This window comes from Mustela putorius, unplaced genomic scaffold, assembly GCF_011764305.1.
Source record: "Mustela putorius furo isolate JIRA1106 unplaced genomic scaffold, ASM1176430v1.1 tig00003923_pilon_pilon_pilon, whole genome shotgun sequence".
In the NCBI taxonomy this organism is placed as follows: Eukaryota; Metazoa; Chordata; class Mammalia; order Carnivora; family Mustelidae; genus Mustela; species Mustela putorius.
The window spans coordinates 565,068-583,333 of NW_025422068.1; the positions used below are offsets into that span (position 1 = coordinate 565,068).

Genomic DNA, 18,266 nt, shown 5'->3' on the forward strand with positions numbered 1-18,266 from the left:
AGGGTATGAGGGCATAGCTGCGCCCACATATCCTAGAGAACAGGAAGACTGATGAAGAATGAAGGCATGTCTAAAAGCAAAGGGAAGGAGAAATGGGACCATAACTGGTAGGAAGGCAGACGGATGCAGGAGTGTGTGTGAGGAGTCTATGCTCACCTGAGGGGGAAGACTATGATGAAAGGCCCACACCAGCACAGTGCTCTTCCCGGCCCCCAGCTGTCCCAGCACTCTCACGAGTAACTGGGTCCTAACCCTGGAGGCACATTCCCATTTGTCCCTCTGCAGAGCCTTCAGTCTTAGTGCCTCTGCCCTGAAGCCCTCTTCAGATTTTTATGTGGAGAATAAATTAGAGGGCTTGGGCTGAACAGCTCAGTTGTACCTCCCATCCATGCTCAGACCCCACCTGTGTATTTCCCTTACCATCCTCATTAGCAGGAATCAGCTTAGATAGAGAGGAGACACAGGAGAAGTACTGTGAGGCAGAGGCGTTAGGCTGAGCCGCATCCTCTTGAGTCTTCCTCTTGAATTCCGGTGAATGGAATAAAAATAAAACAATATATTGAGATGCAGCATTTTCTGGAGTCTGTATCCTTTCAAAAGAGCCACATTGAGTGAACACTCTAAGTTAGACAACATTATCACACATGACACTTGCTCTCACAGAAATTAAGTGATTTTCTCAGTAGAAAACTCTAGTATTAAGGTGAGTTTACCAATTAAAACTTCACTTACTCCCAAAGAGAAGTAAATAACAATGATCAAAATTGCATTTATGGTGGATGCCCATAATACTGAGTACCTTGCATGTGGGATTTCTGGAGATGTGTAAAGAACACTGAATATGTAGAAAGAACCATGTCTATAAAATAGTATGGAGTCACTAAAGTTGGATATTTTCAGCTTGATTTTCCTCAGGAGAAACTGTAATTAAGGAGCATGGGGTACAGGTTTTTTATGAAGAACTCTGCATGTGTATCTATCTACTTCTATGTTGGTGTCTATTTATACACACATATATATGTAGAGAGAGAGGATAGATATAACAATATTATAGATATAGACAAAATAAATTTTCAGGGCTTCCTGGGAATCCTGGTGCTGGAGATGTTCAAATTAAGACTTCACAAACTTGCCGCAAACTCCTCTTCCAGAATTGTATTTCTATATTTCTCTTAGAGTTTTAATCTTCCCATTCAGATCCTTTAAGAGCGTCTTCCAAAGAAGACAGGGATCCTGATATGGTACATTTTTGCCTATTATTTAAGAACAGAGACCTTGGGCAGTCCTTGAGCAAAGGGGTCGTTTATGGCCATAGCTGAGCATGGGCACTTAATTCTAATTTTGAGTTAACATGCTGCCTCACCTCCCTGCCTGATTCCCCTTCAGACCAACCTCTCCCCTACCACATACCACAGCGAACGAGCTTGTCTGCAGGCACACAGGAGTATTGTGACTTTGCATCTGCTGCCATCTGGCCATGGCCTTGGGCCAACTCAGAGGTCCAGGTAAAACATCTTCAGATGTGTTTAAAACTTCTGGGAAAGAGAAGAAAAAAAACAGACAGGTGACTTTATTTTACTTTATTTTTTTCCTTCACTAAACATTCAAGAAATAGCATGAACAATAACCCACACGGCACATGTCCCCATGAAGATTATAGTCCAGCTTCCGTTCAAAGTTCTAAAATCTAGGTATCTGAAAACATTTTCTGGAATGAAATGTCTGGTTACCTCTGAAAGCCTTATGTTGTTTTTCTGCCATGGATCAGAGGCTCAAATTCTTGCCTAGTACATGGTAATAAGGTGCCTGCACTCTCACTATTTTGTTTACCACAAGAATAAATTCAGAGCATGTCAGTAAAGGTCTTTGGTCTGCCAGCTGTGGTTTATGATATGAAAAGTCCTGTTGCTTCCTGAGAGGGTTTGAATTTACAGGAAGGAACTGACTGACTTCCACCGCGGCTCCTTGGCCTCCTCTTTCAGGTATCTGGGTCGGACCTTACCTGAGGGCTCTGCTGCACAGCTCTGCGGGACCAGGAGACTCCAGAAGGGTTCCCAAGGCTGACTCCAGGCAACACCTCCCCACTTTGGGCACAGCTCCCCTCTGAGGAGCTATGACTGCCAAATGGCTCAGCTGTCACTTGGCCCACTTGGTGGTGTCACCCTCCTTACATCCTCCTCACACACTATTCTGATTAATTTTTGCATCTATACTCACTGTACACATAAGCCTACCTCTAAACCTTACCAATGAACAGCGAAATTCTCGGCTGTTGGTTATTTCCCTGGTAAAATATGTGTATTTCTAGGATCATCTCGATCTCTGCCATGAATTTAAACATATCACAAAAATCACCGGTTAGTTTTTCTTCCTCCTAATCTACATTTCCAAACTCAACGTTCAGGAAATAGGTCCATTTTTGTTCTTTAGAAAATAACTAAAACATACTAAGTCTCCTCCTGGGTTTACAAACTTCAGGGAAGCTTATAACTCAACTTTATTTCACAAAATGCACCTACTTTTTCTCTTTGGTCACTGGAAAGTGTCTGATAGGTCATGTTGGTTTTGGAATGAGACAATTCAGTGGGGTTGCTGTATTTTCTAGGGACTTAGTATGTGTGCCATGTTAGTGAACACAGTCTGATGTATGTGTCTGACACATGTCCTCAACAATTTTATTCAGAGAATGTAGAGGTGACCTGGCCATTGCATGTGAAGGTAGCATGAGCGTCGTGGGTGACACTGCAGCATCCTTCTAGAGATGTACAGCAGTATGTCTTCCCTGTATTACAAGTGACCTGTGTGTCACATAGTATAAAGTTTAAGTAGTTGCAGAGTATCTATTTGGTTTGTGAGTGAAATATGGAGCTGGGTGATTTTGTGATAACTGCTGAGATTGGGAAAGCAATACACACTGACCATGTGAACGAAGGATGTGGCACTTCATGTGAGCTCCTTGATTGTGGAATTACATGGGGGTTCTAGGGGACTGGAAACGGGAGTTTTATAAAATGTTAAATGACTGTCTTGGCTGTGTGCATTGTTAATGAGAAATTAAAAAGTCCTACAAGAGTGAGATTATTTGTGTGAGTTCAACATTAGAGTGGCTAAGGAAGGACATTAGAGAAAGCAAACTTGAGGAATGCATATGCTGCAAAATGAGATGTAAATGTTCAAGACATGAAGATCTGAGATTATGAGTGTGTCTGAGAGTGCAAGGATATGGGAGTGGAGAAGGAGAAATTCAGGGATGAGTGTAAACGGGTAAATATGAGAGGACACTGGGTTAAGTCCAGCAGTGGGTGTGACGGAATAAAGATTTCTGTGTTTTTATGAGGGTAGGAGGTTACTAGAGGGAGAAACTAAGACCCTTTCAAATCTCTGCCCCTTCTCCACCCATGGAGATTAGACATATGCTAAGGAGCTCACTCTTCAGAGAAGAGAAGGCAAATATGGCCCTGTTTTGATAACCTTGCATTTGGGGTATTTGTCTTTTTTGAGACTTCCCTTGAATCGCCAGGCTGCTGTTTTTTGTTTTCTTTTTTATTTTTTTTGTTTTGTTTTGTTTTTTTTCAGTTTTCACGAATGCACTTTTTATTATTAACATATAATGTATTATTATATGTTTTAACATATAATGTATTATATATAACATACAATGTATTATTTGTACAGGTCTGTGAATCCTCAGGCTTACACATTTCACAGCACCCACCACAGCATATACCCTCCCCAACATTCATAACCCAACCACCCCATCCCAACCCTCCACCCCCAGCAACCCTCAGTTTGTTATTCAGATGCACTTCCTCCTAGACAAGGAAAAGACCTTGCATTTTCAGTGGGTCCAGACATGGTTTTGAATCAGCTAACATCTCTCATCTATCAGTGTGTAGACAGCTAATGCTCAGCTGGACCCTCAGCCATACTTACAATTCCCTTGGCCACCCCCGACCTCCAGTTCAGGCCTCTCTACTTACGAGTACTCTTACTGCCTGATACACCTGAGAAAATGGCATTGTTTCCTTCTTGCTGGGTATTAGGACCAGGCTCTGCAGCAGCGTCTTGCTCCGTTATGATTTCTATAAATTGAATTAAAGTTAAGGAGATATATCCAATATTTCATACATTCAATGCAACTGATTGCTCACTCTATGCCAGACACACATGGACACTATGGTCTCTTTTCTAGCCAAAGCTCCAAAGTAAAAGTCCTGGACAATATTTCTTTGTCCCAAGTGTTGATGGCTAGATGGACATAATATATGTACTTTGTCTTTATGGGATCCCGAGAGTGTGTCCTGGATCTGTGCTATCACAGAGCACAGTCAATGTATTTTAATATTTGTTTACCTGACTATACATACATCACTGTATGAGTTTTACTTTAGCTGTTACAGGCTGAATAACGCCTCAACCAAAGATGCCCATATCCTGTCACCAGAATCTGTAATGTTACCTTATAAGAACCAAGGGACTTTGTAGATATTATTAAAATTAAGGACCCTGAGATGGGGAGATTATTTCTGATTAGATGGGTGGTTCCATATGCCATATTTTAGACTTCTGACGTCTAGAACTATGACAGAACACATTTTTGTTGTCTTTAATCCACTAAGTTTGTGGTCATTTGTTAAATCATTTGATAGCTAATAATAAATATATTAATAAATAATATTATATATTACAATATATATTATATATAAATTATATAAAATAATAAGTATATATAAATAATATATGATAAATATATTAAACTAAGGATCCCCACATAAACCAGATGGATGGGGAGGTTTTCCAAATAGGTAGGCTCTATTTACCCAATTCCCTTTGTTTTCTGAGTACAGAATTTGAGCCAATGGTGCTACCCACTCTTTGTGCAAAATAAGGAGCCTGGAACACTTGAACTCCCAGTCATATTGTATGTGATTGTCATCTAGTACTTCAGTTACACCTGTTTTCTTATCATCGCTCTATTAGTGATCACTGATTTGTGTGTAAATCATCAAAACCGATCTACATTCAGAGACTTCTCAGCTCACCTTTTGTTCCTGTGTTCCATTTCATCTTTCTGAAATGATTCAGTGTTTTTAGCCTTTTATATTTTATTTTTTCTACTTTTTATCTGAAGAATGTCTTTTTCCACCCTTATTCTTTACGAAGTGACTGTTCTTTGCTTTCAGCACATTATTTTGTATTGCCATTAGGTTTCAACAACTGTTGCCTGACAAATCACTATTCGATTGTGTGCTTCTCTCCGTTTGCTTTAAGGTCTTTGTTACTGAGTTTCTGAATGGTGGTTTTAGTGTACTTAGGTGTGGATTTATTTTTGCCTTTCCTATAATGAGCTTCCAAATGTTTCCTGATTCCAAGGATTCGTATCTTCCGTTGTTTTAGAAAAATTGGCAATTATCTATTTGTCTTACTTTCTTTTACTCTTCACAAATCTCAGTTTGATATGTCATACTTTCACATTTTATCCTCATTTATCCTAATCCCTCTTTCATATTCTATTCATCTCTCTGATTTATATTTGAACGTAATTCCCTAGCTCTATCCTTCCAAGTCATAAATTTTCTTTTCACTTGTGTTGAATGTGATGTTTAACTCATCCACATTTTTTATACTTTCTAGAACATTATTTTTCTCCTCTAAAACTTTAGAATTTTTAAATATTTTTTCTCGGTAGTGTTTTATGACATTACATCTTTAATAACTATAAACATTATTATCTACCATCCCTATAGTACTGTTCAATTAAATGATCTTCTTTGATGCCAAACCTAAATGCTCAGTGTTTGCATAATCTGACTTAGACTGTGTGCTTTGTAGTTTTAGGCTGAGTTCACGTTCAGGAAGTCATTACCATAGGACACTTAACATGGATGATTATCAATTTGGAGCTTTTACGTATTCTACAGTCAGCTATTTCTAGAGTACCACAAGCTATGGTTTAATTATACACTTATTCTCCCCTTTTAAGTTGAACTGACACTACAGCAATTGTGAACACCGCGCCTAAGAATTCTCCTTCTTCCCTCAATAAATAATATCGTCCCCCAAAATGTAGGCACACAGTTCCTCTCTACCCACTAAATGTGAAAAGTGTTTGTAATGAGTTCCTATTGAGGGTACAGAACAGGAGCCTCATATTCCCAAATCAGGGCAGAGAAAAAGATTATAACTGGGCCTCATGTGTACCTTTCTCCCTCTGGCTTTGGAGAGATGTTGAGCTGGATGTCTATAGGTCTATTCAGACCCCCTCTTCCCTCAGCTGCCTGGACTTGAAATGCCCTTCCTTTCTCCTTACCAGAGAATGAGGAGTAATAGGAATTTTCTGATTCAGAATATTCACTTTCTGACTCATCATCTGAAGGATAGTCTTCCAATTAGTGGCCAGGTTGTGGATATTTGTGGGACTTTGATGGTCCTAAAAAATTGAACAAAAGTCATAAAAACAGCTGGTCCCATTCTGTTCTCCTCTTACACTCTTGTCCCTAATCTACTATCCCCACTCTCCCCATCCCCCATGGAAATACTTATTTTGCCCTAAATAGTTATCTTTAGTATGGGCAAAGAATTGGCCTATTGCACTATCCTGTCTTTCTGTCTGGATGCTGCTACCATGGCTCCTGACAGTCATTCACTGTGGTTAGGATTTTCAGTACCATTTGCCTTCCTTCACATCTGTTACCCTTTTACCCTCTGCGTTCTGAACTCCTAGAGATTTATAACCTCAAATGAGACAAGCAATGAAGTTTTATTTTTGAAGAACCTATTCCTCACTGTTATGTCAGTGTTTCTGTTGCCACGGCAAATAAACAAGCTCACTGCTTCCTAGATAACTGTTTAATAATACCATCATTTCCTATGGGTGTGTCTGATACGTGTACTGGGCACCTGTTGTATCATGATGGTGTGATGGATGTAAGGTGCTTTGTGTGTGAAAGTTCCTAACACGTTGGTTCAAACAGGGCCAGGGCCTAATGTGTAACAGCTCTGGTGTTTGTGAATCTGAATATGGGGTGAATTTTGTGTGACTGAGAATGGTATGCATGCTTTATGTACATATCCACATGTGTAGATTCCACATCCTGTGACTATGGATTTGTGGGGTGTATAGGTTGTTACAGGATTTAGATGTACCAGAAAATTATTAGGAATACTGTCTTTGAGAGTAGAATTGGTATATTTGTGTAATCTCAGGGGAATAATGAAAGAACATTAGAGGACATAAAAGTCAAAAGTTGTAAGAGAAAGAACATATGAGCTTTGAGACCGTGTAAAGATCTAAAGGAAATGGAGATGTAGAGAAGACTGTGTAAGAAAATATAAGTATATATGTGTATATGTATATTATTTTCACAGATTTAATGATGAAAGGAACTAGACACATACTATACATTGTATGCTTCCGTGAAACTTAAAAAAGGAGTAACTGATCTAGAGTTTCAGAAGTCAGAGCAATCATCACTTTTTATGGCAAGTGGCATAGAGAATTCAGAAGCATGTGGAAGATTGTTAGGAACTGAATGATGAGGATGAGGAGTGCAGAGGGTTTGTAAAGGGATGAATGTCAGAACACAGGCTACCAAAGTACATGGACTGGATGTCTATACTCCACCTCAAGTCCAGCTCTTGAGAATCTGACCGCTTCTGGCCTACTTAAAGCTGTTGGTACTTTCATGCCTTCCTGATAACATAAATGCTTTGGTGGTTCACACTGACATACCCTTCCATGTTTCTCTGCGAACATTCTCATACCCAGACCCTCTCCCAGCATTTCTTCAAGAAAGAGCACTGCTCTCTGCTGATCTTTTTGGGATTACTCCGGTCCTAGTAAGGACTTTTCCCCAGCAACTGATCGTTTCTGTTGATCACTGAAGAAAACCGAGTTAGAGTCCGTGATCAAAGGACCGAGACTAATGCAAAGTGAAAGTCAAGCAACGCTTTATTTCTGCCAAGCATCAGAAACCAAACAGACCGGTAGGGGCCGTCTCTCATGAAAAGGCCGCCCCCAAGGAGGCCTGCTCCGGAAGACTATTACTCCAAGGAATACCCTAACGGCTATTCTAAGGGCCATTCTAACGGCTATCCCAACGGCTATTCTAACTGCTCTCCCAACAGCTATTCTAACTCCTCCTACGACTCCCCCGCCCCAGGCTCACAGACTAACCTTTATAGAGGTGGTTGAGCCCGGCCCACACACAGGTGGTCAATGAGACTGAAACACACCACAGTAAATATATGCGCACCCCACTGACTGGATGTCTCCATCTGGCCTGACTGGTCCCTATATCCAGGGGTTGCAAGTAAGCTCCTCTGGGAGGGGCAGGGTCAATCTAAGTTTACAACCAAAGAGCTCCCTCTGGCTAACCAGGCCCTTACAGACTGGACATGAGTTTTCGCATCAGGCAGCCGAGTATCAACTGATGGGCAGAATTTGTTCAATCATTGGAGAGCTGATAACAAATATATTAACCATAAACTAAGGATCCCCACATACTCTGGATGGATGGGGAGGTTTTACAAATGGGTAGGCTCTATTTACCCAATTCCTGTGAATTCTGCACCTATGAATTCCATTTCTTCCCTCAATAAATATCTTCCCCCAAAGTGTAGGCACACAGTTCCTCTCTACCCACTAAATGTGAAAAGTGTTTGTAATGAGTTCCTATTGAGGGTACAGAAACAGGAGACTCATATTCCCAAATCAGGGCAGAGAAAAAGATTATAACTGGGCCTCATGTGTACCTTTCTCCCTCTGGCTTTGGAGAGATGCCGTGCTGGATGTCTATAGGTCTATGCAGATCTCCTCAACCCTCATCTGCCTAGACTTGAAATGCCCTTCCTTTCTCCTTACCAGAGAATGAGGAGTAATAGGAATTTTCTGATTCAGAATATTCACTTTGACTCATAGTCTGAAGGACTGTCATCCAAATAGTGGCCAGGTTGTGGATGTTTTTGTAACTTTGATGGTCCTAAAAAATTTAATAAAGTCATAAAAATAGCTGGTCCCATTCTGTTTCCCTCTTATACTCTTGTCCGTAATCTACTTAATGTATCTTGTACCTAATCTACTTAAATAAGAGGGCTTGGGCTGAGCAGCTCAATTGTACCTCCCATCCATGGTTAGACCCCACCTGTGTATTTCCCTTACCATCCTCATTAGCACGAATGACCTCAGATAAGAATGAGAAAACAGGAGAAGTACTGTGAGGGAGAGGATTGTTGTTCTGCTACCTCACCACCAGGAGGGGACCACGGTATAGGACTTAGGATGGGCTGCATCCTCTTGGGTTGTCTTGAATTCTGGTGAATGGAATAAAAATAAAACAATATATTGAGATGCGGCATCTTCTGGAGTCTGCATCCTTTCAAAAGAGCCACACTGAGTAAACACTCTAAGTTAGACAACATTACCACACATGACACTTGCTCTCACAGAAATTGATTTCCTCAGTAGAAAACTCTAATATTAAGGTGAGTTTACCTTTTGAAACTTCACTTCCTCCAAAAGAGAAGTAAATAATGATCAAAATTGTGTTTATGGTGTATGCCCATAATACTGAGAACCTTGCATGTGGGATTTCTGAAGATGTGTAAAGAACACTGAACATGTAGAAAGAACCATGTCTGTAAAACAGCATGCAGTCACTAAAGTTGGATATTTTCAGCTTGATTTTCCTCATGAGTAACTGTGTAATTAGGGAGGATGGGGTACAAGTTTTATGAAGAATTCTGCATGTGCATCTATCTAATTCTATGTTGGTGTCTATCTATACACACATATGTAGAGTGAAAGGATAGACAGATATAATGATATTATAGATATAGACAAATTTTCAGGGCTTCCTGGGAATCCTGGTGCTGGAGATGCTCAAATTAAGACTTCACAAACTTGCCGCAAACTCCTCTTCTAGAATTGTATTTCTATACTTCTCTTAGAGTTTTAATCTTCCCATACAGATCCTTTAAGAGCGTCATCCAATGAAGACAGGTATCCCGACATGGTACATTTCTGCCTATTAATTAAGAACAGACACCCTGGGCAGTCCTTGAGCAAAGGGGTCATTTATGGCCATAGCTGAGCACTGGCACTTAATTCTTATTTTTGGTTAACATGTTGCCTCACCTCCCTGCCTGATTCCCCCTCAGACCCACCTCTCACCCACCACATACCATGGGGAATGACACTGTCTGCAGACACACAGGAGTATTCTGAGTTTGCATCTGCTGCCATCTGGCCATGGCCTTGGGGCAACCCAGAGGATCCAGGTAAAACATCTTCATCTCTGCTTAAAACTTCTGGAAAAGAGAAGGAAAAGCAGACAGGTGACATTTTTTTTTTTTTTTGCCTTCACTAAACTTTAACGAAATAGTATGTACAATAACCCACAGGGCACTTGTCCCCATGAAGATTATAGTCCAGCTTCTGTTCGAAGTTCTAAAATCTAGGTATCTGAAAACATTTTCTGGAATGAAATGTCTGGTTACCTCTGAAAGCCTTATGTTGTTTTCTGCCATGGATCAGAGGCTCAAATTTTTGCCTAGTACATGGTAAGGTGCCGGCACTCTCACTATTCTGTTTATCACAAGAATAAATTCAGAGCATGTCAGTAAAGGTCTTTGGTCTGCCAGCTGTGGTTTATGATATGAAAGTCCTGTTGCTTCCTGGTAGGGTTCGAATTTACAGGACGGAACTGACAGACTTCCACTGCGGCTCCTTGGCCTCCTCCTTCAGGTACCTGGGTCGGACCTTACCCGAGGGCTCTGCTGCACAGCTCTGCGGGACCAGGAGACTCCAGAAGGGTTCCCAAGGCTGACTCCAGGCAACACCTCCCCACTTTAGGCACAGCTCCCCTCTGAGGAGCTATGACTGCCAAATGGCTCAGCTGTCACTTGGCCCACTTGGTGGTGTCACCCTCCTCACATTCCCACACACTATTCTGATTAATTTTTGCATCTATACTCACCGTACACATAAGCCTACCTCTAAACCTTACCAATGAACAGCGAAATTCTCGGTTGTTGGTTATTTCCCTGGTAAAATATGTGTATTTCTAGGATCATCTCGATCTCTGCCATGAATTTAAACATATCACAAAAATCACCGGTTAGTTTTTCTTCCTCCTAATCTACATTTCCAAACTCAACGTTCAGGAAATAGGTCCATTTTTGTTCCTTAGAAAATAACTCAAACATATTAAGTCTCCTCCTGAGTTTAAAAACTTCAGGGAAGCTTATAACTCAATGTTTACTTCACAAAATGCACCTACATTGTCTCTTAGGTCGCTGGAGAGTGTCTCATAGGTCATGTTGGTTTAGGAATGAGACAATTCAGTGGGGGTGCTGTATTTTCTAGGGACTTAGTATGTGTGCCATGTTTGTGAACACAGTCTGATGTGTGTATGTGTCTGTCACGTGTCCTCAACAATTTTATGCAGAGAGTGTAGAGGTGACATGGCCATTGTATGTGAGGTAGCATGAGCGTCGTGGGTGATACTGCAGCATCCTTCTAGAGATGTACAGTAGAATGTCTTCCCTGTATTACAAGGGACCTGTGTGTCACATAGTATAAAGTTTAAGTAGTTGGAGAGTATCTATTTGGTTTGTGAGTGAAGTATGGAGCTGGGTGATTTTGTGATAACTGCTGAGATTGGGAAAGCAATACACACCGACCACGTGAACAATGGTTGCGGCACTTCATGTGCGCTCCTTGACTGAGGAATTACATGGGGGGTCTAGGGGGCTGGAAACGGGAGTTTTATAAAATGTTAAATGACTGTATTGGCTTCGTGCATTGTTAATGTGAAATTACAAAATCCTACAAGAGTGAGATTATTTGTGTGAGTTCAACATTAGAGTGGCTAAGGAAGGACATTAGAGAGAGCAAACTTGAGGAATGCATATGCTGCAAAATGAGATGTAAATGTTCAAGACATGAGGATCTGAGATTATGAGTGTGTCTCAGAGTGCAAGGATATGGGAGTGGAGAAGGAGAAATTCAGGGATGAGTGTAAATGGGTAAATATGAGAGGACACTGGGTTAAGTCCAGCAGTGGGTGTGACGGAATAAAGATTTCTGTGTTTTTATGAGGGTAGGAGGTTACTAGAGGGAGAAACTAAGGACCCTTTCAAATCTCTCCCCTTCTTCACCCCTGAAAGGACATATGCTCAGGAGCTCCTAATCAGAGAAAAAAGGGAAATCTACTGGTTTGTCTTTACATGCCCTAGCTGGTCCCTCCTGGCCCATTTCACAAAAGTTGTCAGAGGTCTGTCCACATTCTGACCAACAGACCTCATCTTCAGAACACAGCCTACCCAATAAGAATCCTTTAAATAGTCTTACCATTTTATTTTTTTAATTGTTTTTTAAAGATTTCATTTACTTATTTGAGAGAGAGAGACTAAGAGAAAGAGGGAACAGAAGCTGGGGGACTGGGAAAGGGAGAAGCAGGTTTCCTGCTGAACAGGGTGCCCAATGCAGGTACCGATCCCAGGACCCTGGATCATGACCTAAGCCGAAGTTAGACGCTTAATGACTGAGCCACCCAGGTGCCCCAGTGTTACCATTTTAAGTGAATGAACTGAACCATGTGTTTTTCTCCATTTGGTCCTGAAATTACACTAGAGATTTAAAGGCCAAAAAAGGGATAAACAAAAAGGACTAAGAATGACAAAGATAATCACAAAGTGAAATGTGAAATCCACAACAGATATATCGGTAGTACATGACACTCGGAAAGACCGATTCTAAAGTCTCTACAGAAGAATTACAGGGAAAACTATGTTAAAGAATCTCAGAAACACCAGGGAGTATTAGGGAACGGAGCTCTCGAAGCTGGGTTAGAGATCTCTTCCCCTATCCCAGAAGTAAGGAAACAATTGTACCCCTGTCAGGATAAAGCCAGAATTTTCCTCTCTGGAAAGATTTAGCCAGGGAAAGAGGTAGTGGGAAACATATGGTGCCCACTGAGGAGCTGGAACCATACTGAAGGAGAAAATTCTTCCAAGAAAGACAGAAGGACCTAGAAGGAGAGAGAGAGAGAGAGAAAGGAAGGTAGGATAGATGGAAGGAATAATGGAAGGAAAGGGAAGGTGAAAAGAAGGGAAGGAAGGAAGGAAGGAAGGAAGGAAGGAAGGAAGGAAGGAAGGAAGAGAGATTGATTATTCCTCTCAAGGGGTGAGATGTTCTATCCTCCCTCTATCTGACCTAAGAACAATGGCAGCCTCTTAGGTACTAGGTACCTTACCAGCCCCAGAGAAAAACTCAAAACACTAACAGTTGGATATCTGACAATAAAAAAAGTTCTAGCCCTAATATTTTACAATGAAGCCTTGTAATCCATAAGTAACAACATGCACCATAACTTCCAATCAGCTATTTTAGGGCCCCCTATATTGTTCTGAGGGAAAAAACAAAAAAAGGAAGTTGAAGATTAGTGAAGAGCAATGAACAGAACAAAAGCATCAAAATGGCTTCTAAGCTTCGGAAAGAATAAGGAAAATATGACATCCATAAAATTGAGTGGTATAGAAAGGTATAAGAAACAAAAGATTGGGTTATGGAAAAGAACACGTTCAAGTGAAAAATCTGATGGTGAAAAAGTACCATTTAAATGAAATATATGGAAAATAAATATGAGAAGACCCGGAATTCTTCTATCTTTTTGTTCGCTTAACATTATTTAAGAAACTCTTATGCTGTATCTGGTGTAGGAGATAAAGTAGTAGAAAGGCAAAGTTTCTTGAAGGGTTTCTTTCTAGTGGGAAAGACATAATCAACGTAAAGAAGTCAATAGTGCAGAGGCAGTGTTAATAACTAAGGAGAAAAAACAGGAAGGAGATTATGAGATTTTGGAAGAAGACTAAAGTTGTAGAGTGCGTAGAAGGCTTCACCATGACTTTTGAGAAAAAGACCAGAAGCAAGTAAGTGAGACAGCAAGGGGTGTTGACATGTGAGAGGAAAACATTCCAGCGAAAGAGAACAGCCAAGTCTCTCAAGAGCATGCCTGGTAGGTGCCAAGAACACCAAGGAGCAGCATCCTGGAACTGAGAAAATCAGGGGAAGGGAGGAGGAAACTATGTCAATGGAGATCAAGGAAAGCAAGACTGGGTAAGATCTTATAAATCAAGATAAAGTGGGCTTGGAGCAGAGAGATGATCCAAGACTGCCAGAAGTTAGACATAAAAAGACACATATCTCGGGGAATTGAAAACAGTATTGGGCAACACATAAAAGAAACAGTCATTGTGCAAACTTATATTCAAAAGCAACCAAAAAGAAACGCAATTAAACAACAAAAGGAATACAGACAGAAGAAGCAGTCCTACATGGTAGCAAGGAAAGACCTTTACTTCAACTTCTTGCTTGAACACACCAACTCACTGTTACTTGTCAAATAACTCCTTCTGAAATAGACCTGAAAACCAGATAAAAAGCGCTTCCACAACAAGGGATAAAAGGGCCACATTAAGATAGGAAGGAGAGGAAGAGATGCAGTCTCACCAAAAGTGCCACTCCCAGGGCTGTAGGGATCTCAGGAATATGAACAGAGCTTTTCCCTGAGGAGTAAGAGGTTTGTGTCCCACATAAGGCATGCCAAACCTTGCAACCTGAACCAGAGAGATGCAAACCCAAAAATACCTGACTTTTGAAACCAACTGTCTCACATCTCAAAGACAGAAAGGGCTGCAAGGCGCTGAGATTCTGATTTCCAAGGGCTCCAGCATCCAGACCCCACTGCAAAACCAGCTCTTTGAAAAGTGCCTTCGACTATTCATTTGTTAATCTCTGCCTGAGAGATAGGGCCTCTTGGGATTCTGTCCAGAACACAGGCACTGGCAAGCACCATTTCTGCACTCCCTTCCACCTGGCTAGTGCCAGAAGATTCGCACAGTCACAGCTGTTGCCCCACTAAAGCTGGCAGGCATGCCCCACCCCAGAGCTCTACCACTCCCTCACCAAAACCAGTGGATGTGTCTTAACCCTGTGCTCTCCTCCAACCTCACTAAAGCTAAAATGAGTGGACCTTTCTGGGTCTTGCACTCAACCTGCCTTGCAAAAGCTGGCAGACCCACATGGTGCACAAAGGACACCCTGGCTCTGGTGGCCAAGGGGTGCTTGCCTCTCTGGGCCTCACAGGCCTAAAACAACTGAGCAGACAGTTATTGGCAGGCTATCACCACCAGGCACTGCAAAGACAGTAGACCGAAATGTATCCCGAGCCTTCCTATGAAAAAAATCTGTTTACCTGTCTTAGAGGTTCAGCCTAAAGGGCAGGCTTTCAGTTTGGCACATATGAAGAGGCTACAGAGGTGCTCTCAGGGAATGTAAGCCACGGAAAGCCATCATTCCACTTTGCGAAGGACTGGCTACAGCATGGCAGTACCTCTCAGAAAAGAGTTTACACACTCATCAGCTCATCGGGAGACCCAAGTTTTGTGAATGTCAAACACCTCCTGATCTCCTGGACAGGAGTTCAGCAGGATTTACCACTGTGTTTCCAGGGGATTGCACATATTTTCATGCTTTAAAAGCCACTAAGGGTATGGCTTCCAATCAGCCTGAAACGGGGTGCTAATTGAGATTCCTTCCATTGGAACAATGACAAGTCTTGGCAAACCTTCAACAATTGGGACCACATGGCTTCACTGGTGATATCTACTAAAATTGAAAATTCAAAGAAGATTCAATATTGATCCTTCCCAAACTCTTCAAAACAAACAAACAAAACCAAAAAAGAAAACAAAGAAACAAACAAAAAAATGAAGAACTTCCTCTTCCTTGAAGAGGAAGGAATGCTGCCAAACTCATTCTACAAGACTACCAATACTATTAGCAAAACTGGACAAAGACACTAAAAAACAAATGAACAAAAACCAAATGAACATACAAACAAACAAAAAGCTATGGGCCAATATTCCTGATGAATATAGATTCAAAAGTCCTCAACAAAACACTGGGAAACCAACAATATATTTAAAGGATCATATACCATGATCAAGGGGTTATTTATCCCAGGCATGGAAGGACGACTCAACAGCTCCAAGTCAGTCAACCTGATATAGGACATTAACAAAATAAGAGAAATGGTGAAGACAGTCTCCACAGATGCAGAAAAAGTATGTCACAAAGTCCAACACCCATTTAAGATAAAAACCCTCAACAGGGCAGGTACAGAGAGAAGGCATCTCAGCATAATAAAGGCTATGTATGACAAGCCCACAGTAGACATACTCAATGACGAAATGCTAAAAGCTTTTTCTCTAAGATCCAGAACCAGAAAGAGATGCTCACTCTTGCCACTTCTGTTCAGCAGTATTGGAAATCCTAGCCAGGGAAATTATGCAAGAAAAATAAATAAAAGGCATCCAAATAGGAAAGGAAGAAATCAAATTGTCACTATTTGCAGAAGACATGATTTCATTGATAGAAAACCCTATAGACTCTAACAAAAATCTGTTCTGATAAATAAAATCAGTAAAGGTGTAAAGTTACAAAATCTATTCACAAAAACGAATTGCATTACTATATACTAATAATGAGCTATTAGAGAGACAAATTAAGAAAACAATCTCATTTACAAATGCATCAAAAAGAATGAAATGTCAAGGAATAAATTTGTCCAAGGAGGTGAAAGACCTGTACTCTGAAAACTCCAAGATACTGATGAAACAGACAGAAGATGACACAAACAAATGGAAAGATAAACTGTGCTCATGGATTAGAAGGATTAATATTGTTAAAATGGCCATACTACCCAGAGAAAATTTACAGACTCAGTTCAATCTCTATCAAAATTCCAATGATAATTTTCACAGAAATAGAACAATCTTAAAATTTGCGTTGAACCACAAAAGACCCTGAAAAATCTTGAAGGGAAAAAAAAAAAAAGAACAAAGCTAGAGCCACTGTGGTCCCTGATTTCAAATTATATTACAAATCTATAGTAATTAAAACAGTATGGTATTATCATAAAAACATACAAAGATTAATAGAACAGAAAGATGAGCCCAGAAATGTATGATCAATAAATTTAAAACAAAGGAGCCAAGAATATACAAGGGGGGAAGTGCCATCTCTTCAGTAAATATAATGCAGGGAAAATGGATAGTCACTTGCAAAAGAATAAAACTATCATTAACATCTTATGCCATACATAAAAATTAACTGGAAATGGGTTAAAATTTTGAAGGTAACCATAAAACTCTTAGAGGAAAACAGTTAATGTACTATAACCAATATAGTCAGGATTCAAAGTAAATCATTTACAACTAAAAAATTGAAGGTGTACTAATATATTTAACAATTTCAAGGAAGTAATTATAGGAATATAATATTACTATTTTCTATCAGGTGGTAGAGAAAAGGAGAATAGAAGGAAAGAAGAAACTCGCTCATTTTAACATTTCTCATTGTATAGAAATATTACAAATTTTGTGTGAAAAGATAGATCACTTTCACCAAAAGTGAAAAAAGAGAGATTTAATATTACCTTCCACACCTAAAACATCATGAATCATAAACTGAACATTGCGGGCAGGGGGGCGGCGGGCAGGAAATAGACTACTGTGTCCTATCAAGTCTAACAAAACAACAGAGGAGGGCTTCCCAACCAATATTTCAGAGCACACTACTGTGGTGCTACTGGTTATAACAACACTAAGATATCAACCTCATCGGCCTTGTGGATTCAGGAAGGGGCTGGACTAGCCAGATTCCCCAAGGGGGATCCCAACCAACAGAAACTAGTCTCTTCTGTTTATTCTAGTATGTAGTAAAATATAATCATTTTCAATATAATACAGGGTGAAGAAGGGCACTTAACACTACAGCACTGCATGCATATACAGAATTCTTACACTGTTCTTCATTTTGTCTAAGGGTTTTATTTATTTATTCATGAGAGACAGAGAGAGAGAGAGAGAGACAGAGGCAGAGGAAAAAGCAGGTTCCCAGAACAGCAGGGAGCCTGATGAGGGACATGAGCTGAAGGCAGATGCCTAACCGGCTGAGCCACCCATGGGCCCTCCACTGTCCTTTAGTTACACACTCATCTATTATTTTGTTGTCTGGTAATTTAGTTTAAGAAAACCATAGAAAAGTCCTGGAGAGAATGAAAATGAAACTCACCTAGGTAAAAGGAAATTTGGGGAGGAAAAAAATTTGGTTATTTAGGTAGAAATGGTCTTTTTTTTTTTTTAATTTGTTAATATTTATGATTCTTACAGAGAAAATAAGCTTCATACATTTAAAAAAG

General features: G+C 40.4%; 1 long non-coding RNA gene across 3 annotated transcripts; it reads right to left on the reverse strand.

The window, feature by feature from the left end:
- Positions 1-1,498: 1,498 nt before the first annotated feature.
- Positions 1,499-9,227, reverse strand: LOC123388905. Of its 3 annotated transcripts, none has more exons than XR_006603423.1 (3): positions 6,311-8,857; positions 3,981-4,082; positions 1,499-1,535 (listed from the first exon to the last, which is right to left on the reverse strand). It is a non-coding gene; the product is annotated as an uncharacterized LOC123388905 (long non-coding RNA). The 3 variants fall into 3 exon arrangements; XR_006603421.1 differs by lacking the exon at positions 1,499-1,535 and adding an exon at positions 9,161-9,227 and having other exon boundaries at positions 3,721-4,082; positions 6,311-6,430; XR_006603422.1 differs by lacking the exon at positions 1,499-1,535 and adding an exon at positions 8,864-9,193 and having other exon boundaries at positions 3,721-4,082; positions 6,311-6,430.
- Between the last annotated feature and the right edge of the window lie 9,039 nt (positions 9,228-18,266).